Source organism: Aquarana catesbeiana, linkage group LG11, assembly GCF_042186555.1.
Source record: "Aquarana catesbeiana isolate 2022-GZ linkage group LG11, ASM4218655v1, whole genome shotgun sequence".
NCBI lineage: Eukaryota > Metazoa > Chordata > Amphibia > Anura > Ranidae > Aquarana > Aquarana catesbeiana.
The window spans coordinates 203,342,634-203,367,565 of record NC_133334.1 but is presented as its reverse complement, the minus strand read 5'-3'; the positions used below and the strand labels follow the sequence as shown (position 1 = coordinate 203,367,565).

The 24,932-nt window shown below is 42.9% G+C and overlaps 1 protein-coding gene across 1 annotated transcript in view; it reads left to right on the top strand.

Annotated features, from left to right (window-relative positions):
- The first annotated feature begins 2,368 nt into the window (after window positions 1–2,368).
- Window positions 2,369–24,932, top strand: part of PC (pyruvate carboxylase) — a 989,411-nt gene continuing 966,847 nt past the window's right edge. Inside the window, exon 1 of the mRNA XM_073605170.1 lies at window positions 2,369–2,463. The gene's annotated coding sequence lies outside the window, so the exon portion shown is untranslated. The remainder of the gene's footprint in view (window positions 2,464–24,932) is intronic.

Below are 24,932 nucleotides of genomic sequence, written 5' to 3'. Positions count from 1 at the left end.
TTTTGCCACCCAAATGCATTATTTTACATTTTTCTACATTGAACCTCATTTGCCATGTAGTTGCCCACCCCATTAATTTGTTCAGATCTTTTTGCAAGGTTTTCACATCCTGCGGAGAAGTTATTGCCCTGCTTAGCTTAGTATCATCCGCAAATACAGAGATTGAACTGTTTACCCCATCCTCCAGGTCGTTTATGAACAAATTAAACAGGATTGGTCCCAGCACAGAACCCTGGGGGACCCCACTACCCACCCCTAACCATTCCAATTACTCCCTATTTATCACCACCCTCTGAATTTGCCCTTGTAGCCAGTTTTCAATCCATGTACAAGTATCCCATGAACATCTGAACCAGTGCACAAAACATCTGTCACAGCGTCCTAGTGTCCCATCAACATCTGTACAAGTTTACCAGTGCACAAAAACATCTGTCAATGTACCAGTGTCTCACGGATACATAAATTAAAAAAATGTAACATGCCCCCCGTTGCCCCGTGCTTGCATGCAAAGGTGAATGCACACATTGGTCCTGTTGGAATACGTAAATGGCAATTCCACCACAGATGTGAGGTATCACCGCGAACGTCAGAGCGAGAGCAATAATTCTCCCACAAGATTCCTGTGTAACTCTAAACTGCTAAAGGCTTATAAAGTGTCGCCTATGGAGATTTTTAAATACCAAAGTTTTACGCCATTTCACAAGCGTGCGCAATTTTAAAATGTGACATGTTTGGTATCTATTTACCTGGTGCAACACCATATTTTATATTTTACCAAAAATGTGGGTATTATATTGTCTTTGTGTGCATTGGAATTCATCATAGTGTATTTATGCGTTAGTGTGTAAATTTGCATTAAAAAAATCTCTGTGCGAATACCATGTGACATAAAAATTTGCAAAACCCACCATTTCATTCTTCAGGGCCTCTGCAACAAAAATGTTTAGGGGTTCTAAGTCATTTTCTAGCAAAAATACAGATTTTTACTAAACAAAAAGTGTCAGAAGAAGGCCTGGTCTTAAAGTGGATAATGGGTGAAGGTGCTCCTTGGATGTTGCGCCTCTCTATGTGGCCAGGCTGTGAAGAAGTCTCACACATGTGGTATCGCCATACTCAGGAGTAGCAGAATGTGTTTTAGGGTGTAGTTGCATGTATGCCTGTGCTGTGTGTGAGAAATAACTTGTTAATATGACATTTTTGTGAAAAAACAAACACATTTTATTTGATTTCTCAATTTTCCAAAGAATTGTGAGAAAAAAATGACAACTTCAAAAAACTCACCATGCTTCTTATTAAATACCTTGGACTGTCTACTTTCCAAAAAGGGGTAATTTGGGGGATATTTGTACTGTCCTGGCATATTAGGGCCTCACACAATGAGGTAGGGCGTCACTACATCAGGTGTGATCAATTTTCAGAGATTGGCACCATAGCTTGTAGACTCTATAACCTTCACAAAGACCAAATAATATACATAAATTTGGGTTATTTTTACCAAAGAAATGTAGCAGTATAAATTTTGGTCAAAATGTATAAAGAAACATTACTTATTTGTTACGCAAAAAATAAAAAACCCAGTGGTGATTAAATGGCACCAAAAGAAAGCTCTATTTATGTAAAAGAAATGTCATATGGGTACAGCGTTTCATGACTGAGTAGTTATCATCAGAAGTGTGAGAGCGCTGAAAGGTGAAAATTGGCCTGGGCAGGAAGGGGGTGAAATTGCCCACTGCTCAGTATTGAGGTAGTTAAAAATATCTGTGATCAAAAATTATATAAAATCATATTTTAATATCTACATTGAATTTCAATTATTTTGCAAGCAAGTAAATTGTTGTCACAAACAAAGCACACTTTTAGGATATTGATCTGAATGATCCTAAAAGTGTGCTTAGTTTGTACCATCTATATACGGTGTCACGCATTCCGCACAACTATATAGGGGGGAGTTTCAGGAGGCGGGGTCAGTATAGGATGACCAATGAGCGATTAATGTGCTGTAGCGTGCTGTCACTTTACCGTAACGAGCCCCCGCAGCCAATAGTAGGCGCTGCAGAGCACAGGCACTAGATTTCCAAGGAGCATGGCGGTGAATGACAACTTTGGTCTGTTCCCCCGCCTCTCCCGGCGGAATAAAGATGGCAGCGCCTATATAGCACTCTCGTACAGTTGTGTAGTGCACTCCTCCAGAGATATATAATCAGCATACGAAAATGGGTCGGCGGTTTGTACTCTGATAGGGTGCACACTGTTCTGTTTTGATTTCTTGTGCTTTGTTTTGAAATGTTATGTATAGCTAGGAAACTACACTTTGCCCTTAGTTAAAATGGCCGCAAGGTACTTGCACGCCCGGCTTGCAGACACTCCCCCTAGTTTTGTCTGTCGGACGAGTGGGAGCGTCCAGCAACGGGGAGGCGTGTCTGGCTTGGTTGGGGAGCGAGGTTCGAGCTGAGGAGTACGGAGGTGAGCCGGTGGTGGGGTTGGTGCGGGATATGTGTGGAGACGTGGCTTAGGATGATGTGTTCATGTCATTGAGGGGAGACAGAGGGACTTGTGGACGGGCCATGTGAGGAGTGCAGTGTGCCCGGCCATAGGAGCATGCTGTCTACAATTAGGAGGAGATAGTGTGTGCCTGGAGCGGCTTGTCAGACTTGTGTGCATCGTACAGGATTTCACCTGCAGCTGGAAAGTTCTATTCCCCGGACATGGCATCCTGCCTGCTTCTCATGCTCTGCACATTCCTGCATACTGCTCTCATTATTCCTATCCTTCTCCCTATTTCAGCTGTCACTGATCACTTCATCCTTCCTTTAAGTTTTCTCGGTAATATGGACAATATTCTATATAAGCAGAAAGTATGTCATGAATCTGTACAGGGGAATGATAGTACGGCATGTTAAAGTGCTTGTAATCCTAGTTACACCACTTCTATAATAAGGCTTACCTGTAGGTACTGTAAATATCTCCTAAACCTGCACGGTTTAGGAGATATTTACCATCTACGCTTGCGCCGGCGTATGTGCCCTGAAAGGTAACGATCGTGCCGTGACCAGCGGTTCCTGCCAGTCACAGAGCCGGAGTCCATGGCCCCGGAGGGAAGAGGGGTGAGGATGGATGTGGCCACCAGCGGGCTTCGTTTTGCAGAGCCCTTCGCACTGAAAGCGCCGCTAGTGGCTGAAAAAGGGTTAAAAGCGCAGCGGCAGTTTGCCGGTGCTGCCCCATTGTTTTCAATGGGAAGGGGCGCTTTTGGAGCGGTGTATACACCAGTCCTACAGTGCTGCAAAGATGCGGCTTGCAGGACTTTTTTACCGTCCTACAAGCGCACCGCTCCAGTGTGAAAGTCCTTAGGCCTTCACACTGGAGACACAGGAGAGGCTCTTTACAGGCACTATTTTTAGCACTGTAGCAGCTCAGTGTGAAAGGGGTCTAAGTGCAACATAATGGGCTAGTATGCGACGCATACTAGCCTATTATGCTTTTACTTTGCAGGGGAAAAAAGAGGAAGTAAAACTTATCAGGGTTTACCTCCTCTTTAACACTTGCCTTTGCCACTTCCCTGAAAAGTGATCTGCGGTGGATCTCTTTAAAGCGGGGGTCCACCCACACCGCCAAAAAAAAAAATATTAAAAGCCAGCATCTACAAATACTGCAGCTGCTGACTTTTAGTACATGGCCACTTACCTGTCCCAGGGTCCAGCGATGTCGGCAGGCGACGCCGAGAACCCGCTCGGTTCTTGGCAGCTCCCGCTGCCATCCTAGGTGAGGGAATCAGGAAGTGAAGCGTTGCGGCTTCACTTCCCAGTTCCCTACTGCGCATGCGCGAGTCGCGCTGTGCGTCCCAAGTGGTCCCCGCTCTCTCCTGGGAGCTGTGTGTTTCCCAGGAGACGGCGCGGTGGGGACGGGAAGAGGCGTAGACTCCCATGGGAGTCTGTGCCGGAAGTGGGTGCAAATACCTGTCTTAGACAGGTATCTGCACCCCCCTCCCCCCTGAAAGGTGCCAAATGTGACACCGGAGGGGGGGAGGGTTCCGAAAAGCGGAAGTTCCATTTTTGTGTGGAACTCCGCTTTAAAGGTCGGTTGACAGGCGGCTGTAAGATGATATGTTGCCTCCTCTCCGCTTGTTTAAACGTTTTTATTTTTACCTACAGGTAAGATCAGAGCTACTGTTAGGCTGTACGGGGCCCTGTGATTTCTAACTGACAGCCCCCCCCCCCGAAAATTTTAAATTACATTTATGCTAAAATGCGATGGGCGCAATTGGAACTGCACAATTCTGGCCAAAATGAAAATCACAATTTTTTTTTTCTTTTGCTTAGAATAAAGATCACAATTCTTGCGGCGTAACATCTTTCATATCATGCAAAAAAAAAAATTGGGCTAACTTTTTTAAAGTAAAGTGTATATTTTTTCCCCCAAAAAATTGCATTTAAACACTGCTGCGCAAATACAGCCTGACATAAAACATTGCAACAACCGCCATTTTATTCTCTAGGGTCTCTGCTAAAATAAAATGTTTAGGGGTTCTAAGTAATTTTCTAGAAAAAATGATGTTAAAGCGGAATTCCACACAAAAAAAACTTCCGCTTTTCAGGACCCTCCCCCCCTCCGGTGTCACATTTGGCACCTTTCAGGGGGGAGGGGGGTGCAGATACCTGTCAAAGACAGGTATTTGCATCTACTTCCGGCATAGACTCCCATGGGAGTCTATGCTTCTTCCTGTCCCGACCGCGCTGTCTGCTGGGAACACACAGCTCCCAGCAGAGAGCGGGGACCACTAGGGACGCGCAGCGTGACTCGCGCATGCGCAGTAGGGAACCGGGAAGTGAAGCCGCAAGGCTTCACTTCCTGATTCCCTCACCTAGGATGGCGGCGGCAGCTGCCGAGAACCAAGCGGGTTCTCGGCGTCCCCTGCCGACATCGCTGGACCCTGGGAGAGGTAAGTGGCAATGTATTAAAAGTCAGCAGCTGCAGTATTTGTAGCTGCTGGCTTTTAATATTTTTTTTTTTTTTGGCGGTGTGGGTGAACCCCCGCTTTAACTTGAAACCAACAAGTGTCAAAAAAAGGTTTAGTCTTCAGGTGGTTAAACTGAGCTCATTTACAGACCAGAGTGTATCCCTTTGATCTAAACAACAAAACATTACAATGTTTATAGTTGGCTCAGGCTGAGAATGTTGTGAAACTTGGCAGAAAAAAAAATAGTAAAGTTAGCCCAATTTTTTCTGTATAATATGAAAAGTGTTACGCCGCGAGAATCATGATCTTTATTCTAAGCAAAACAAATTGTGATTTTCATTTTTGCCAGAATTATGCAGTTCCAATTGCGACATTTTAGCACAAATGTCATTTAAAATTTTCGGGGGGGGGGTGGGGGCCTGTCAGTTAAGCCTCATACATACGGTACGATGGTTGGCCAACCGAGCGTCTGATTTTTGTCAAAAGGGCGTGTGCCAGAATCTTGTCTTGCATACTAACCGTACACAATTGTCGTGGCACAAACACGAACATAGTGACGTACTACGAGGAATTTCAGCTCTTGAGCGCCACACTTTGGGCCCCTTCTGCTAATTTTATGTTTTGAGCATTGTTTCTGAGCATGCGTGTTTGTACTTTTGAGTGACGGATTTGTGTACTGACTGTATGAAAATCTGATTTCAAGCCGTTGTCCACTGAAAATTTACTATCCAGTCATCTAACATTTGTTGGCGGAAAATTGGACAACAATTGTCAAAAGGAGCGTACTAACGGTAAGATTTTAAGACAACAGTCGGTCAGCAGACAATCCCCTGCCAACAATCGTACCATCTGTATGAGGCTTAAGGCCCCTTTCACACTGGGGCGGTAGGGGGCGTCGGCGTTTAAACAGCGCTATTTTTAGCGCTGTTTTACCGTGGTATTCGGCCACTAGCGGTGCGGTTTTAACCCCCCGCTGGCGGCCGAAAAAGGGTTAAAACCACTCGTATAGCGCGGCTATAGCCGTGGTATTACCGCGGTATAGCCGCGCTGTCCTATTGATTTCAATGGGCAGGAGCGGTGAATTCACCACTCCTTCACCGCTCCAAAGATGCGGCTTGCAGGGAATTTTTTTCTTCTCCTGCCAGCGCACTGCTTCAGTGTGAAAGCCCTCGGGCTTTCACACTGAACAAACAGCGGAGGCTGTTTAGGGGCGGTTTGCAGGCGCTATTTTTAGCGCAATAACGCCTGCAAACCGCCCCAGTGTGAAAGGGGCCTAAGGCTGTACAGGGCCCCATGATTTCTAACCGCAGCCCTGAGCTTACCTGTAGGTAAAAATTAAAACGTTTAAACAAGTGGAGAGGAGGCAACATATATCATCTCACAGCCGTCTGTCCACCGACCTCCTAAAGAGATCCACCGCAGATCACTTTTCAGGGAAGTGGCAAAGGCAAGTGTGAACAATCCCCTGAAGAGGAAGTAAACCCTGATAAGTTTTACTTCCTCTTTTTTCCCCTGCAAAGTAAAAGCATAATAGGCTAGTATGCATCGCATACTGGCCCATCATGTTGCACTAACCTGCACACGAAGCCCGCAATGTCCCCTCTGGTGGCCGCATTCATCTTCACCCCTCTTCTTTCCGGGGCCATGGACTCCGGCTCTGTGACTGGTGGGAACTGCCGGTCACGGCATGAGCCACTTATGGCCTGTACACACGATCCGAATATCGTACGAAAACGGTCGCTCGAGGAAGGATCGTGCGATATTCGGATCGTGTGTACACTGCTTTCGACAGCCGATCACGACCGTTCATCTGATATTGTTCGATCGGACATACCCGAAAAATTTCCTTGTACGATTCCAGATCGTACGATTTTCATTTAGTCAGTATAGTTGTCGTCCAAAAATACAATACAAATGCATTACAACACATGACATCACTTCCGATTTTTTTTTTTGTCTGTCGTATGAGAATTTTCGTGACTTTATTTAGTTATTCAATTTCTACTTGCGACTATTAAGTGAGAACGGTCGTACGATATTCGGATCGTGTGTACGGGCCATTAGAAACAGCCGATCGTTACCTTTCTTCAGCGCGCATGTGCCGATGACGCCGCAAGCGTAGATGGTAAATCTCTCCCTAAACCGTACAGCTTTAGGAGATATTTCCAGTACCTACAGGTAAGCCTTATTATAGGTCTAGAAAATGGAAAATATCTGCGTCCTTTTTTCTTTTTTTTTTTTTTTTCTGGACCAAAATTTGACGGATCCGAGTTAGTTTGATGTAAATGCCCATGGATCTAATATAGGTATGGCTAGCTCCAGTTAAAAAAGACACTAGTGTCCCAAAAGTGAGATCCACTTTTCTGGACAGTCTGTGTGAAAGGGGCTTTACTCTACTAATCAATCATAAAGCTAGGTTCACACTTGTGCAGGTCATGTAAAGCCTGGTAATTTGAATGGTCTTCTTTACCTGTAGGTAAAAAGTCCCTGACTTTCTTTTTAAAACATGGAATGCACAAAACCATTGGGATTGCGGCTCCATGCAGTTTCACGCACCCGAAAACTCACCTTATTTTCCGATTCGTGGGGGTGCCTTTAAGAATCAATGGCGCCCCCCAAGTATCTGCTATAGAGCAGCAGGCCAGAGAATGTGTGTGATTAGCATGTATTTGTGAACCTAATCTAAGGGTGCCTTTCCACTCATGTGGCACTGTTTTCCTGCACCGCGAGTGCAGTGTACCCACAAGTTTCCTGTGTGTTACCATAGACTTCCGTTTTTGTCTGGCGGCTTTGGTGCGTTTTCTGAAGCAAAGGAGTACTTTCTTCGTTGTTAACAGCTTTGCCATCTCCTCATGTGACGCTGTTTACTTTTGATAAGTACTTTTCTTTTGGCTGTCTTGTAATAAACATGATTTTTTTTTCCAAGTGTTGATAAATATACTTAAGTAATATATAAGTAATTTTAAGAATAAAAAATATACAAAAGTATCAACACCTATTTAAATGATTGTTTTGTTTTTGGTTTGGCCTTTGAGAAAACAAACCTTAGAAAACCCATTCCTAGCTTCACTGGCGGGGCCGGACATTTTTGGCCAGACATAGTAAAGATTATGGTTCCAAGTACACTGGCCATTTTTGCCCTGGTGGAAGACGCTCTCATGTTGGCACAGGTGCAGAAAACGACAAAACCTCGGCGCTTGCTGTATCCTACGAAGTTGCTGCACTCCTCAAGCAGGAACACTTGACATACAGGTACGAGCATATTAAAAAAAACAACTCCAGCTTAAGTGATGCCAAAGTAGCTGCAGTTGAAGAGCTGAGGCATTTTGGGGGACAAGCCCCCTTCCCCTGAGTCCTTTTCACAGTTTTTGTCTGGGTTTGCACTTGTGCGATCACATACATCGCATGTGCTTTGCACCGCATTGCTGTGCAGATCACATGCTATGTTTGTGCTATGCGATTTCAGCCATACAAACTCTCTGAAATTGCATTCGCACCACAATAGTGCAGGACCCTTTTTTTGGTCCGCCCTGGAATCGGATCGCATGGATGTTCACACCTATGCGATCCAATTCCTGCACCGTTTGACAGTTTGCACTGGGATCTGCAAACCGATCTGGGGGTGTCATTAATTTCACATTGACACCCCCCCAGGGGTTCGCAGATGTCAGCATGTACCAGCCAGGTGTGATGCTGTAACTGGCACTGAATTGTAGGGTTTCCCGCATCGCACCAATGTAAACCAGGACTTGCTGTCTCATTGGGTCCAAATCCCATAGAAGCCATGGTTTCTGTATACTGCATTGATAATGGCCAAATAGCCTGAAAGAGCTGTAAGCAGTTTGTAATAAAAGGCTCTGTGATATTAGGCTATATTTGCACTATAAACCAAGGGTTCTGGGCGTGCATCTGGCCAGGGGGCCTAAAGAAATGATTTGTATGGCTCTGCCTAATAAGAAACATTCTTATTATTTTTGGGATGTGTGATGGAATGAGACATGAGAATACCTTCTGTGTTAAGAAGGTTTTCCTGTGCTAGAAAGTAAAGCATGAAAAAAGAAGGAAACTTTAGCTTTGCATAGGGTTTGTGTATGAGATTTATGATTTGTTGTATAGATTACTGATATTTGCACTTTTTTTGCGACGTCTGAGTAAATCATATATTCTGGAGACTACAGACAAATGTAACAAACACCTATTTCTAATCATTAAGGCCCCTTTCACACTTGTGTGACTTGGGACTGCAAAATCGCATGACCAGTAGTACCCCATGATTTCCAGTAAGTACCATTCATATCTGTGCAACTTCAAAGTAGTCCCTGCACTACTTTGGTCTGACTTTGATGCGGCTTGAGGTCCAAAGAATTCAAGATTACACAGGGATTGCTTCAAGACGGAGCAAAATTGCGCAAGTTTCTGGTCGCACAAGTGTGAAAGGGGCCTTAAGGAAAACTGTACTAATGGAAATGAGCAGACTGCAGTTACAGTACTGACTCCTTTTGTGAATGTAAATCAGGGGTAGGCAGCCCTGGCACTCAAACCATGGGGAAGTGACACATCCTATGAGGCCTCTGGGAGTCATGCCTGCGGCTGTCAATCTTGCAGTGCCGTATGTGATTCATAGTTTTGGCACAGCTGGAGGTTGCTGACCCTGTTTTAGATGTATTATTTTCATGCTGATTCTATGGCTTCAGCAGTTTTAGTTATTGACAGTTGTGCTGATTAGGAGTTCACTTGCTGCATTCTTCTACCTAATCAGTTACTCTGTGTTAAAGACAAAGTCAGCCAGGCAAATAGCATTTCCAAGAATTGATGAGAAGTGGCAGCTTTCATATTTCCCTCTCTACAGGCTTCTTCTTAAAGTCAAATGTCCTGCCAAAAATTAGCTTTCTTTGGATATAGTAGGTAAACATTTGAACCTCTGCCAGGTTTGAATTGTCTACTTACTCGCTGTCCTGTTGATTATTAAGATGGAAGAAGAGAAATCTCTTCAATTGGGATGAGAACAGCATTAAAAAGTCTACATTTACCCTAAACTAAACAAATTTTGTCTGGAGTTCTACTTTAAAATTTATATGTATTTTCAAAATGCTGCTAGAATAACTATAAAATCTGTATTGACATTTCCTACAATCTTCTGCACAACAGGAATTAGAGCAGGGCCTAAGTCTGTGGAAAATTAGGCTACGCTGCATTGCACAGTCAAAATTTTCATGGGAAACTGGAGGCGAGGATATAGGCAGTAGTGATGGGCTTGGGCATGTTTGAAACCCCATGTTGGCAATCCTGCCAGGAAGCCGACACTGCACATCGCTAATCGCAGGCAGTGAGACATTTCCTGATCTGTGCAGCTGTGGCCCGGGAAATGACTCACTGCCTGCGATTAGCGCTGTGCAGTGTCTGCTTCCTGGCGGGATCGGGCACGTGGGGTTTCAATCATGCCCGAGCCTATTCCTAATAGGCAGCTTATAGAACCAGCGCATAGGGAGGAACTTGACAGTGTAAAGCATTTTCATGGTCCAGTGAACAGGCAGGTAAGAACAGAGAGCTGTAAATTTGGAGGAGTGCTTTCGCTGTCCTGGCTATGCAGTAGGGTAAGAATCTTTGAATCAAAAGTAGCCAACATGTAAAGAGTTCTCATATATGTAATTCACATCATATCTGAACCCAAAAACAAAAATGTAATAAATTGCAGTTTAACAGACTTTAGATGTGAATATTAGGTGATTGCTACCACAGTTATGTACCACATCCTACCAAGGTACTGCAAAAACTAAAAAAGAGCAACAGACTTAACTGGTACAGAGGATCACACAATGATATTTAAAACCCAATAAGCATTTTTATTCATTTAATTTAAACCCATATTTATAAGAGAGAGGGGGAATATATACAGGAATTCCCCATAAATATGCATGTTAGTACAACATTACATAGTATATCATATGGTCCACAAGGTTGACGCATTTCACTCCTTCAGGACCTTTTTTCTTAGGATCCAGTGAGAGAGCAGACCTAACTAGATAAAAAATAATGTGAGATGTGGTTGCTGCAGTTTTTTTTTTTTTTTCCTTTTTCACTTGGTGATTCTGCCAGTAACACACTTCCTGTCCTGGGTTACATTGCTCACTCACTGTACTGTACCTTTGGTGGAGTAGTGGTGTCTCCCTAGGCTGCTCTCTTGATTGGACACAAACACCTCTTCTTCTCATCTCCATTACATAGAGCAGCTTTTCTCAACATTTTTACCTGAGAGTAGAGCTGCACGAATAATCATTAAGAATCAAAATCGTGATTCTTTTCCCTTCCCAAAACAGCATTTCGCGATTCTTTCTCACAAGTGCAGAGAGTTCTCACAGCTGAAAAAAATCCAGGCAGCCTGCCAAGTTTTATCACAACATCATGGATAAGTATAAACAAAGTAACATTTCTTCTTAGATCAAAGGGATGAACTTCTGGGGAAGGGAAGTTCAACTACTTAAAGACTAAACCTTTTTCTGGCACTTGCTGCTTACAAGTTTAAAATCAATATTTATTGCTAGAAAATTACTCCGAACCCCCAAACGGTATATGTATGTATGTATATATATTTATTATAATTTTTTTTTTTTTTTTTTTTTTTTTAGCAGAGACCCTAGAGAATATTATGTCGCACTGTATTTGCTCAGCGGTCTTTCAAACGCATTTTTTTTTTTTTTTTTTACACTTTAATGAATTAAAAAACAACTAAACAGTAAAGTTAGCCAATTTTTTTTTTGTATAATGTGAAAGATGTTACGCCGAGAGAATCGTGATCTTTATGTTAAGAAAAAAAAATTTTGATTCTCATTTTAGCCAAAATCGTGCAGCTCTACCTGAGAGGAACCCTTTAAATCGTTTGAGGTCTTTGGGAACCCCTTTTAAAAGTAAGCCTTCAGTGAGAATACCCCTTACATTGGTGATCAGAATGCCAGCTTTATAAACAGCGAAAAAAAAAAAAAAAGGGGTTTGTGCTGCTAGCTCAGACCTTTGCAGGCAGATGGGAGGTTATCAACCATTTTCCCAAGCATCCCCTAGCAATCTCTGGAGGAACCCTGGGTGAAAATGACTGACCTAGAGGGTGGTGGTTTTGTTTCACAGATAGCTGGGAATGTTGGTTGGATTGTATGAAGTTTCAGATGAGTACATAGGACACTGAATTTCTAGGAGGATCATCAGGAATTTTTTGTACTTCAAGAAAATGTGTTTAGTCTGAAAACTAAAGCAGGCACTATGTACAAAGACTGGCGAGCTTTAATATATTACATTTTTGTCCTTGGGTTTAGATATAGTACAAAGATAAACTAAACTTTTTTTTTTTTTTTTTACCATTGTAAAACATTACTGGTTGACAGTTTTTTTTTTTTTTTTTTTTTTCTTTTTTTTTATTGCAGAGGAGACATTGCATGTTTGTCTCTTCTGCAAAATGCCTGGCAGTAATGTTCTGAGTGTACACAAAGGTCCTTTTCACACAGCCATTCAGTCTAGATCTGTCAGTTTTTCAGACCAATCCAGACTGGAACCATAATGTATGTCTATGGGTGAGCAGATGTGATCGATCATCTGTTTTACAGCAGCCTACATCTGTGTCTGTGTGGTGTTTTTTTTTTTTTAAACGGAACAAGGCTGCGTCCTTTTCAGTCTAGACTGATTCAAACGGCTGCCATCCGTTTACATCTGTTCAGTTTGTTTAGTGCAATATACCTGTACTATAGCATATCACAACACACAGAATCAAATTTCAGAAAAATCATACAGGGTCCTTTCTTTTGTTCATTGACAATCAGCTCAGAATGAATGGATGGCTCATTGTAACATTCCTCCAGGCGGGGAAATGAATGGGCCTGGATCTAAGGCTATAGAGCAGTCCTTCTCAAGCTTTTTACCCCAGAGGAACCCTTGCAGTGATTTTTCACATCTCAAGGAACCCTTGGGATTACTCCATTGGGAGTAATTCGGAAAATGTCCCATACATTGGTGGTCAGTGGGAAGAATGCCCCCCCTTACAGAGGTGGTTAGAAAGCCACCGTTACTGACAGCGTTAAAGATCATTGGATTGATGCCATGCTACTGGATCTGCCAAGAGGTAATGGACCTGGATCTATAAAGAAACCATCAAATGGGAGATCAGTTAGCCACAGCTCAAGGAACCCCCAGCAACCTCTGGAGGAACCCTAGGGTTTTCACAGAACCCTGGTTGAGAATGGCTGCTATAGAGCAATGTTTCTCAATTTCAGTCCTCAGGTACCCCCAACAGGTCATGTTTTCAGGATTTCCCTCAGATGAAACGGCTGTGGTAAAATCAAATCACCTGTGCAAAAAAATGGAAAGCCTGAAAACGTGACCTGTTTGGGGGTACTTGAGCACTGGAGTTGAGAAACATTGCTGTACATGGGTGAATAAATCTGCTAAGAGATTTCACCACTTATTGGCCATCTTGTTTGCAGCATATAAAAATGAACATAATCGTAATGAGTTACTTGTCTACAAGCAGGTAAATCTCTCAGGAGCGGAGATTTAATGTAGACTAGTGTAATGCAAGGCTAACTGTATTTACTGTGCTGCTAAAGTTTAAAAACACACTCTGGGATACAAATACCACCTCCACCAATCTCTTAACTAATCGCATTACTAGAAAAAAAAAAACCCTGACTAAAAACGCTTTTTACTAACCTGTAGCTGTCGGGAGTGTGTTTACAAAAAAAAAATCCTTGCGTCAATGGCAGCAAAATGGTTAAAGTGAGCTTGTTGCTTTGCCCTGTGAGCCCATGCAGACCCAAGTTCTTATACACACGTTCCTTTTTTTTACCACATTTGTCAGGACTGGATGGGCAGAAATACAATCCTTTGGCAGGTAAAACAGCTCTCATATGTTTTTATCTTTATCTGTTTCCCTGAAATTTAGCTTTAGGCTGGGTGCACATTATGTGCGGTCTCGGGGCACAGCAGGGGTCCGGTGTGTCCCTGTTCTCTGTTTCAGGTCCGATTTATTGTTTTTTTTTTTTTTTTCCTGAGTTCGGACTTGAAACTAAGCCAGAAACCCACAGGGCCCTCCTGCTGTGCACTCTGCGGCCGCCCCGGAGATGTGTGAACCGGCTCCATTGAGAGCCGATCACACTCTCCTGTCATGTGAATTGGATACAGGGAAACCGCGTCCATTTCGCATAAGTTTGAACCTAGCCTGAAAGTGATAATAAAACCCTTACAGAAAAATTCATAGGGATGTTGCACACTTCAGCACCTACCATGAATCTTGTGTGTCTTTCTTTTCAAATGCTTTGGTTTGTTTGATTTCCCCTTTTGAAAATGCTCTGCTTCCTGGTTGGTGGTTTGAGGTGTCTCCTTTTGTCTGTACAGTGTTTCATAGGATGCACTTTGCCTGGGAATTCCTAGTGGCACCTACGTACTGCTCTCTATCAGATAGTTGTGTCCATAAGGTGTCAAGGAACTCCCCTGCTGCTCCCTCCCTCCCTCCAAAAAGTGACTGACAGTGCAGCTCAAGCCTGTGTTGTCATTAGTAAAAAGATGTTGTGATAATCGGGGCATACACTTCCCTGTTTTACAGGCACCCTAGGATGCACTGAGTTAGAATAAGCCCAGGCTATAACTATATAGTCTTAAATCTGCTCCTATCCCCTTCTAAGACCCCTTTCACACTGAGGCGATTTGCAGGTGCTAAAGAGCTAAAAATAGCGCCTGCAAACTGCCCTGAAAGAGCCGCTGCTGTGTCTCCAATGTAAAAGCCCTGAGGGCTTTCACACTGGAGGGGTGCGATGGCAGGACGGTAAAAAAAGTCCTGCTAGCAGCATCTAAGGAGCGGTGTATACACCGCTCCTGCCCATTGAAATCAATGGGGCAGCGCGGCTATACCACCGGCATAGCACTGCTGCAGCAGCACTTTGCGGTGGTTTTAACCCTTTCTCGGCCCCTAGCAGGGGGGTAAAACCCCCCTGCTAGTGGCCAAATACCGTCGCTAAAAATAGCACAGTTTTACCGCCGCCTACGCCCCAGTGTGAAAGGGGCCTAACTCCTATTCTATCTACCCTGACATAAAAAATTGGAACTACCGCTCTTTTATTCTCTAGGGTATCTGGATAATGTTAGACTAGAGCTGCACGATTCTGGATAAAATGAGAATCATAATTTTTTTGGCTTGGAATAAAGATCACGATTCTCTCACAATTCTCAGCATAACATCATCTTTCACATTTTATACAAAAAATTGTGCTTACTTTACGGTTTAGTTTTTTAAAATTCATTGAAGTGTATTGCTTTAGAAAGTCCGCTGCAAATACAGTGTGACAATCTCCATTCTATCCTCTAGGGTTTCTGCTAAAAAATATATATAATTGTAGTGGGGCTGCAGAGTCGTGTCCCCCCCCCCCTCCCTTCAAACAGATAAAACAGATAAGAGCAGCAGGGGAACACTGGTGCTGTGGGCGGCTGCAGCCCCCCCCGGGCTCGACACTGCAAAAGACCGGAGGATCTGCATGTAAGGAGAGGGAGGGTGAAGCTGCGGGCGTGTCTCCTCTACCCCCCTCATCTCCTGTCACAGAGAGGTAGAAGAGGAGGAGAGATGGAGAGAATGGCTCTGTAAAGTACGGCTGTCAAAGCATCAGTCCCCTCTTCCCTTCTATTGGCTGTGGACGAGGGACGAATCGGAGGAAAGCAGGGAAGCATCATGGGAAATGTAGTGCCAAGGACAGGCGGCAGCAAGGGATTCCTGATGGTCTAAACCACAGCTCCCAGCATGTTTAGGAGAGGGGGGAGTAGTAGCCCTGAGCCCGGGAAAAGAAATGCTCAGTCAGGATAATGGTATTTTCCACTTACAGTTGTGCTCATAAGTTCTCATAAGTTTACATACCCTGGTAGAATTTATGATTTCTTGACCATTTTTCAGAGAATATGAATAACACAAAAACTTTTCTTTAACTCATGGTTAGGGTTTGGCTGAAGCCATTTATTATCAATCAACTGTGTTTACTCTTTTTAAATCATAATGACAACACAAACTGCCCAAATGACCCTGATCAAAAGTTTACATACCCTGGTGTTTTGGCCTGGTAACATTGACACAAAGGGGTTTGAATGGCTATTAAAGGTAACCATTCTCACCTGTGATCTGTTTGCTTGTAATTAGTGTGTCTGCGTGTGTATAAAAGGTCAATGAGTTTCTGGACTCCTGAGAGACCCTTGCATCTTTCATTCAGTGCTGCACTGCTGTTTCTGGATTCTGAGTCATGGGGAAAGCGGAAAAATTGTCAAAGGATCTGCGGGAAAGGGTAGTTGAACTGTATAAAACAGGAAAGGGATATAAAAAGATATCCAAGGAATTGAGAATGCCAATCGGCAGTGTTCAAACCTTAAGAGGTGGAAAATGAGGGGTTCTGTTGAAACTAAACCACGGTCAGGTAGATCAACTAAAATTTCAGCCACAACTGCCAGGAAAATTGTTCGGGATGCATAGAAAAACCCACAAATAACTTCAAGTGGAATACAGGACTCTCTGAAAACATTAAAAACACAATAAAACACAATAAGGATGCAATTGATGAAAGATGGGCTGCATGGTCGAGTCGCCAGAAGAAAGCAATTACTATGCAAATGCCACAAAGTATCCCGCTTACAACAGCACAGTGACAAGCCTCAAACCTTCTGACAGTCATTTGGAGTTATCAGACCAAAATTGAGCTTTTTGGCCACAACCATAAACACTACATTTGGAGAGGAGTCAACAAGGCCTATGATGAAAGGTACACCATTCCTACTGTGGAAGGCGGAGGTGGATCGCTGATGTCTTGGGGATGTGTAAAGCTACAAAGGCACAGGAAGTTTGGTCAAAATTGATGGCAAGATGAATGCAGTATGTTATAAATGAAAACTGGAGGAACATTTGCATTCATCAGCCAGGAAGATGTTCATTGGACATTTCAACATGATAATGATCCAAAATACAAGGCCAAGTTGACCTGTCATTGGCTACAGCAGGATAAAGTGAAGGTTCTGGAGTGGCCATCTCAGTCTCCTGACCTCAATATCATTGAGCCACTCTGCGGAGATCTCAAACGTGCAGTTCATACAAGACCGCCCAAGAATTTACAGGAACTGGAGACTTTTTGCCAAGAGGAATGGGCAGCTTTACCATCTGAGAAGATAAAGAGCCTCATCCACAAAAGACTTAAAGCTGTCATTGTTGTTAAAGGGGCAATACACGTATTAAGAACTGGGGTATGTAAACTTTTTTTTTATCAGGGTCATTTGGGTAGTTTCTGTTGCCAATATGATATAAAAAAATAAACACAGTTAATAAATGGCTTCAGCCAAACACTAACCATGAGTGAAAGAAGAGTTTTTGTGTTTATCATTCATATTCTCTGAAAAATGGCCAAGAAATCATAAATTCTGTCAGGGTATGTACACTTATGAGCACAACTGTAAATGTGTTTGCAGTAATTTTATTTGACCAACAAGTGTCTTGTTTGTTTTTGGGGATAGATAGAGTTTTGTTTTTTATGGGGATAAACTGACCTCATTTACAGACGAAGTTCATCCCTTTGATCTAAAAGAACCGAGAGATACATTGTTTCTCTTTATTGCTGTTGATAAACATTTGGCTGAGTTTTTTCTTTTTCTTTTGACAGCTCTGCTTGGCTCTACAATTGTTTAACATGAAATACTGTATTAAGATCGTGAGGGGGTTGAATCGATTTTTTTTTTTTTTTTTTTAATGATTAATCGTGCAGCTCTGCTTCAGGCCTAAAATGATTTTTTTTAGACATTTATGCAAAAAACACAAACCGCTATGGCAGTGAAAGGGTTAAAGTGATTGTAAAGTCTTGTTTGTTATTTTTAACCCTTTTTTTTTTTTTTTTTTTGGTACTTACCTGCTCTGTGCAATGGTTTTGCGCAGAGCAGCCCTGATCCTCCTCCTTCTTGGGTCCTCTTCGGTGCTCCTGGCCCCTTTCCCCTGTTGAGTGCCCCTACAGCAAGCAGCTTGCTAATGGGGGCACCCCAGCCAAGTCACAGCTCCCTGTGTCCATTCAGACATGGAGCCGTGGCATGCCCCCCCCCTTTCTCTTCTCATTGGCTGACTGACCTTGACAACAGCGGGAGCCAATGGTGCTGCGCTGCTATCTTAGCCAACGAGGAGGGGAGTCCCGGGCAGCCGAGACATCTGCAACGTTGCTGGGTGCAGAGGGCCTTTAGGTAAGTATTAGGGGGGAGAGGGGGGCTGCTGCCCTCAGAAGGCTTTTTATCTTAATGCACAGAATGCATTCCGATAACAAACCTTCTGACTTTACAATCACTAAGTATTAAAAACCTGAGAGTAGCCAGCTCTTTATTGCAGAAGAGGCATGCAATAACAAACGCCTTCCTGCTTGCAGTCTTTTATTGAATGCACACTGAGCTGTGCATATCCGGCATACCTGGCTGTGCTGGAATGACTGACTCCCTTGCGCATGCGTTGTATGGTATTATTTTACAACCAGTCAATCAAGAGGCCGAAAACTTGGCACCCAGAAGAAGCCAGGGGGAAAATGACAGCGGCTAGTGAGGAATGTAACCGATGCATTGCTGGAAGGTGGAGTTGAGTATTTCTGAGAGGTGTTTTTTTTTTTTTTTTTAAATAAGGATACGAATCCTAATGTGCTAGCTTTGTGAGCGGAGTCCATTGCATGATGGCTGAATATGTACAGTATAGATATTTTTAGATGCCCAGTGGAGTTGCTTCGTGTGCACCAGTGGCTCTTCAATTGCTATAAGGAATGCACCTGTTGGTGACAGTTTTGAAGACACCAGCTGGTTCACCTTTTAAAGTTCTGTCCAGTGCGGTCTCCCTCAAATTATCAATCATTTTATTGAGCTAATGTAAACCCATTCACCCTGCAATTTAGTAAAGCCATTCAGTGGTGCTCATAAGCACTTGCTGTATAAGTACATCCTTTGCTGGTCCTACCAGTTAAAGAGCAAGTAAACTCAGCTTTTTTTTTTTTTCCCAACCCAAAAAAAAAAAATGCAATCACGTATACACAAGCCTTTACCCACAGTTGATCCAGAGGAAGGCAAGAAACCCCAGTGAAGCATGAACCAATTTGCTACAGCAGGCAAAGAAATTCCTTCCTGACCACCCCCTGAGAGGCATAAATGCATAATGTGCTAGTATGCATTGCATACTAGCACATTATGTGAAACTTACCTGTAAATGAAGCCCTCGTTGTCCCTGCTGCAGGCCACATCCATCTTCACCCGTCTTCCTTCTGGGTCCGCAGACTCTGGATGTGTAACTGACCCAAGCCACGAGACGTCACTCCGCGCCGGTCACATCGCTGAAGAAACAATACGGGCGGCCTTTTCCTTCAGATCGCATGCGCCGATGAGGTCAGTATACAGTAAATATACAGTAAATATCTCCTACACGGTGCAAGTTTAGGAGATATTTACAGTACTTATAGGTAAGCCTATAATAAGGCTTACCCATAGGCACAAACTTTAGAGGGACGTTTACTTCAACTTTGTAACGCAAGGAATAGAACCACAGCATTAAAACATTTTCAATAGATCTAATGCTGTGATTCTTAAACTATGGGTCAGGATGTAAATTGGGTCTTAACTTGTTTGCAATGGGTTGCCACATGACTCTGTAGCCTAGTTTTGTCCAAGTGCAAAATCCTTGGCAAGTGATCTAGCATAGTGGTTCTCAACCTCAGTCCTTAAGTACCCCCAACAGGCCAGGTTTGCTGGTTTTCCTTTATCTTGCATAGGTGCTTTAAATCAGAGAATGGCTTGGTATTTTGGACAGTTATTTTAGCTAAGAGAAATTCCCAAAATTTGGCCTGTTAGGGGTACTTGAGGACTGAGGTTGAGAACCACTGTGCTAGATCACTTGCCAAGGATTTTGCATCATGCATACTATGCATACTAGGGGGAGTACAACTGGGAGAATCAATGGTGGCGAAGGATCTGGGGGTTTTGGTAGATCATAAGCTCTTTTTTTTTTTTTTTTTTTTTTTTTTTTTTTTACAAGAAAAGATCATAAGCTTATTAATAGCATGCAAGCTGCAGTTTCTAAAGCAAGCAAAGTCCGTCCTTGTATTAAGAGAGGTATGGACTCCAGAAAGAGAGATATAATTTTGCCCCTCCACAAATCATTAGTAAGACCTCATCTGCAATATGCAGTTCAGTTTTGGGCACCAGTTCTCAAAAGGATATCGCAACTGGAGAAAGTGCAGAGAAGGGCAACCAAACTGAGAAGAGGCATGGAGGAGCTCAGCTATGAGGAAAGATTAGAGGAACTGAATTTATTCTCTCTTGAGAAGAGGAGATTAAGGGGAGATATGATTAACATGTACAAATATATAAGGGGTCCATATAGTGAACTTGGTGTTGAGTTATTCATGTTGAGGTCATCTCGGAGGACAAGGGGGCACTCTTTTGGTCTAGAGGAAAAAAAAATTTTCATCTCCAAGTATGAAAAAGAAAAAAAGGTTTCTTCACAGTAATGCCGTGTACACACAGTCGGATTTTCAGACGGGAAATGTTCGATGGGAGCTTGTCGGAAATTCCGACCGTGTAGGCTCCATCGGACATTTTCCGTCGGAATTTCCGACAAACAAAATTTGAGATCTCAAATTTTCAGACAACAAAATCCGTTGTCGTTAATTTCCGATTGTGTGTACACAATTCCGACGCACAAAGTTCCATGCATGCTTGGAATCAGCAGAAGAGCCGCACTGGCTATTGAACTTCATTTTTCTCGGCTCGTCGTACGTGTTGTACGTCACCGCATTCTTGACGTTCGGAATTTCTGACAAGTTTTGTGTGACCGTGTGTATGCAAGACAAGTTTGAGCCAACATCTGTCGGAAAAAAAAACATGGATTTTTTTGTCGGAATGTGCGATTGTGTGTATGCGGTATTAGAGTTGTGAAAATGTGGAATAGACTCCCTCCAGAGGTAGTTCTGGCCAGCTCAGTAGATTGCTTTAAAAAGGACTGGATTGTTTCCTAAATGTACATAATATAACTGGGAACTAACATTTATAGGTAACATTGATCCAGGGAAAATCCATTAGCCTCTCGGGAGATCAGGAAGGAATTTTTTTCCCCTGCTCTAGCAAATTGGATCATGCTTTGCTGGGATTTTTCACTTTCCTCTGGATCAACTGTGGGTATAGGATTGTGTATATGGGATGGTATGATTTATATATTTTTAATATTTTTTTTTTTTTTTTATTGGTAGATGGACTTGTCTTTTTTTCAACCTGACTATACAACTATGTTTGCAAAAAAACTTCACCAAACTTTCTACCAGAAATGTAACTTTAGTGTAATGATAAATAGGAATTTGGGAAGAAAAGTATATTTTTCTAGCTATTAGTTGTTTTTTTGTCTTTAAAACCTCTTCCTAACTCCCAAAAGGGGGAAAAAATGTGTTCCTTTTGCCATCATAAGTAATGACAATTTTTTTCTAAGTTAACAAGCAGATAGCAAAATTGGAAATTTACTCCAACTTAGCTGGTTAAAGAAATGTAGTTCTAAAATATCACATTTGTGTCCAGTACCAATGTTGCAGTAATGCGTGGTGAATATGTAGACAGTATGATTCACATGATTTTCTTTGGTTTCTTTTACAAACCAGGGTAAAAATAATGTGCTATGATCAAAAGTTCATTATACTACATGGTGAAAATTTGAAACACACCATTAAGACTTTGCAATGTCATGGTTCTGCTTGCTTAAATTAAAAATACAACAGTCCTTCTTTACAAATACAATAGTCCTTCTTTACAACATCCACTTAAAGTACCAAGCCTCTTTTGAAGGAATGAGTAGAAAATCCTCAAAAATGTAACTCAATCATGGTGTATTATTTTTTAAAATAAATTAATTTGTTTAACCCATTCCTGCCCGCTATTATGTAAGCATTTATGGTGCCCATTGCAGGGACAAGGGTTATAAGGGTTTAAAATTTGTGGCTGCAGCACACCCAGGAGATTTTCCTGGTCACCATGGGGAGCTTTAAACGGCAATGGGGGATGCCTGGAAGATTTGATTGGTAACTAGGGGTGCAACGGATCAAAAAACTCACTGTTCGGATCGTTCCTCGGATCAGGAATCACGGTTCGGATCAACAAAAAAAAAAAATCTCCCCCACTGTAATATCCACAATCTCCGTATTGGCAGGGTATTGGCAGAGTATTGGCAGGGCATTGCAGAGTATTGGCACTGCTGCCATCCGATCTTTCCCCTCCACTGTACAGATCAGTACACAGAGGGGAGAGAGGAACCGGCGTCATGACATGACGCCAATTTGTTACAAGCGATCGCTCCGTCATTTGACAGAGCGATCACGTGCTAAACGGCCGCCGGGTGTACCAAGATGGCCGCCGCTCCGGAGCTAGGCCGAAGCCGCGGCCTTTCCTATGGTCGAGGCCACAGAACGCTCCGCGGATCGCGGGTGTCCCGTACGGATCAACCTCCGCGGATCGGATCACGGATCGATGACGATCCGTTGCACCCCTATTGGTAACTGCTTTGTGTTGTTGCTCATCAAATCATGGGCATAACTAACCCTTGCACTGCTACTGCCATAGCTGTGCTGCAGTGCAGGGAAATAAAACAATCCTGTGGTTTTGTTTCTTTTAAATATGTCTGTCTGTATCATTGTAGTAGTGATCTGGGCAGTTGTACAACTACGTAATCACTCCCATATATGAATGGGCTGATAGTGTAGGGTACTGCTCCCTCTCCCATTCCCTGTTCTCACAAAGGCGCAAGGTGAGCTCAATAACTGGGAGGGGGAGGAGAACCCCACACCATCGACCAGTGCTGGGCTGGGGTTTAGAATTAAGCATGTCTTTAAGAATGGCCAAGGGTGGAAAGGATCAGGAGCAGCTGTTCCCAACCTCCTTCTGGATGAGAATGTTTTGGGTTCAGAGCTGTCATATTCCTAGCAGAGATGCTGGTTGTACAGACAGATGGGTCTGTCTGTCCCTTTTTTATATGACCCATTTGCAATGGCTCTTGTGTACATTAATGTTGTGTCAGGTCGGTGAAATACAGACATTGTACTAGAAATCTAAAAATGTTGACCATTCTAAACTGACATACAATATGTATCTAAAGTTAAACATTTTTGGGATCCCTGTACTCAGGATAAATAGGAAAAAATAGTTTTAGTAAAAAATATTTAGCTATTATTTTTACTAAATATGTTGCACATTTAAATATATTAAAATTGCATAACGTACAGGACACAAACATCTTATTCATACATCATGTGCTATAGGCTTGTACCTTTGGGTGATTAGACATTGCCAAGCCTGAGAGTACATGACTCCCTGGGGGCACCTTCCCTACAACCCTACCCCACTTTGTGAGCCCCTAGTTTTTCGCTAGTGTTTTTATGTGATGGACTTTATCTTCTGCCTGGGAAAAAACACTTCACTAGAGTATTATTTTTTGTAGAACTTTTCAGTCAGCTTCACTGCCTTCTAATGCCTGCACAGAAGCAGTGTATCTCTATCGGTGCTAACTTGGTAAAAATCCTGGGTGCTGAGATTCTGCCTGTGTGTATGGCAGTTACATAGTAGGTGAGATTGAAAAAAGACACAAGTCCATCAAGTCCAACCCATGTGTGTGTGATTATATGTCAGTATCACATTGTATATCCCTGTATGTTGCGGTCGTTCAGGTGCTTATTTAATAGTTTCTTTAAACTATCAATGTTCCCCGCTGAGACCACCGCCTGTGGAAGGGAATTCCACATCCTTGCCGCTCTTACAGTAAAGAACCCTCTACGTAGTTTAAGGTTAAACCTCTTTTCTTCTAATTTTAATGAGTGGCCACGAGTCTTATTAAACTCTCTTCTGCGAAAAAGTTTTATCCCTATTGTGGGGTCACCAGTATGGTATTTGTATATTGAAATCATATCCCCTCTCAAGCGTCTCTTCTCCAGAGAGAGTAAGTTCAGTGCTCGCAACCTTTCCTCATAACTAATATCCTCCAGACCCTTTATTAGCTTTGTTGCCCTTCTTTGTACTCGCTCCATTTTCAGTACATCCTTCCTGAGGACTGGTGCCCAGAACTGGACAGCATACTCCAGGTGCGGCCAGAGTCTTTTAGAGCTGGAGAATTATCGTTTTATCTCTGGAGTTGATACCCTTTTTAAAGCATGCCAATATTCTGTTTGCTTTGTTAGCAGCAGCTTGGCATTGCATGCCGTTGCTGAGCCTATCGTCTACTAGGACCCCAAGGTCCTTTCCCTTCCTAGATTCCCCCAGAGGTTCTCCCCCCAGTGTATAGATTGCATTCATATTTTTTCCAACCAAATGCAGTATTTTACATTTTTCTACATTGAACCTCATTTGCCATGTAGTTGCCCACCCCATTAATTTTTCAGATTTTTTTTTTACAAGGTTTCCACATCCTGCGGAGAAGTTATTGCCCTGCTTAGTTTCGTCCGCAAATAGAGATTGAACTTGTTACCCCATCCTCCAGGTCATTTATGAACAAATTAAATAGGATTGGTCCCAGCACAGAACCCTGGGGGACCCCACCACCCACCCCTGACCATTTCGAGTACTCCCTGTATCATTCCTAGTACTTCCTTTATCTAGATTGCAATTCACCTCCTCATAGAAGGTTAATAGATTGGTTTGACAAGAACAATTCTTCATGAATCCATGCTGATTACTGCTAATGATACCGTTCTCATTACTAAAATCTTGTATATACTGTAGTCCCTTATCATCCCCTCCAGGAGTTTACATACTATTGATGTTAGGCTAACTGGTCTGTAACTCCCAGGGATGTATTTTGGGCCCTTTTTAAATATTGGTGCTACATTTTCTCCAATCAGCTGGTACCATTCCAGTCAGTAGACTGTCAGTAAAAATTAGGAACAATGGTCTGGCAATTACTTGACTGAGTTCCCTAAGTACCCTCGGGTGCAAGCCATCT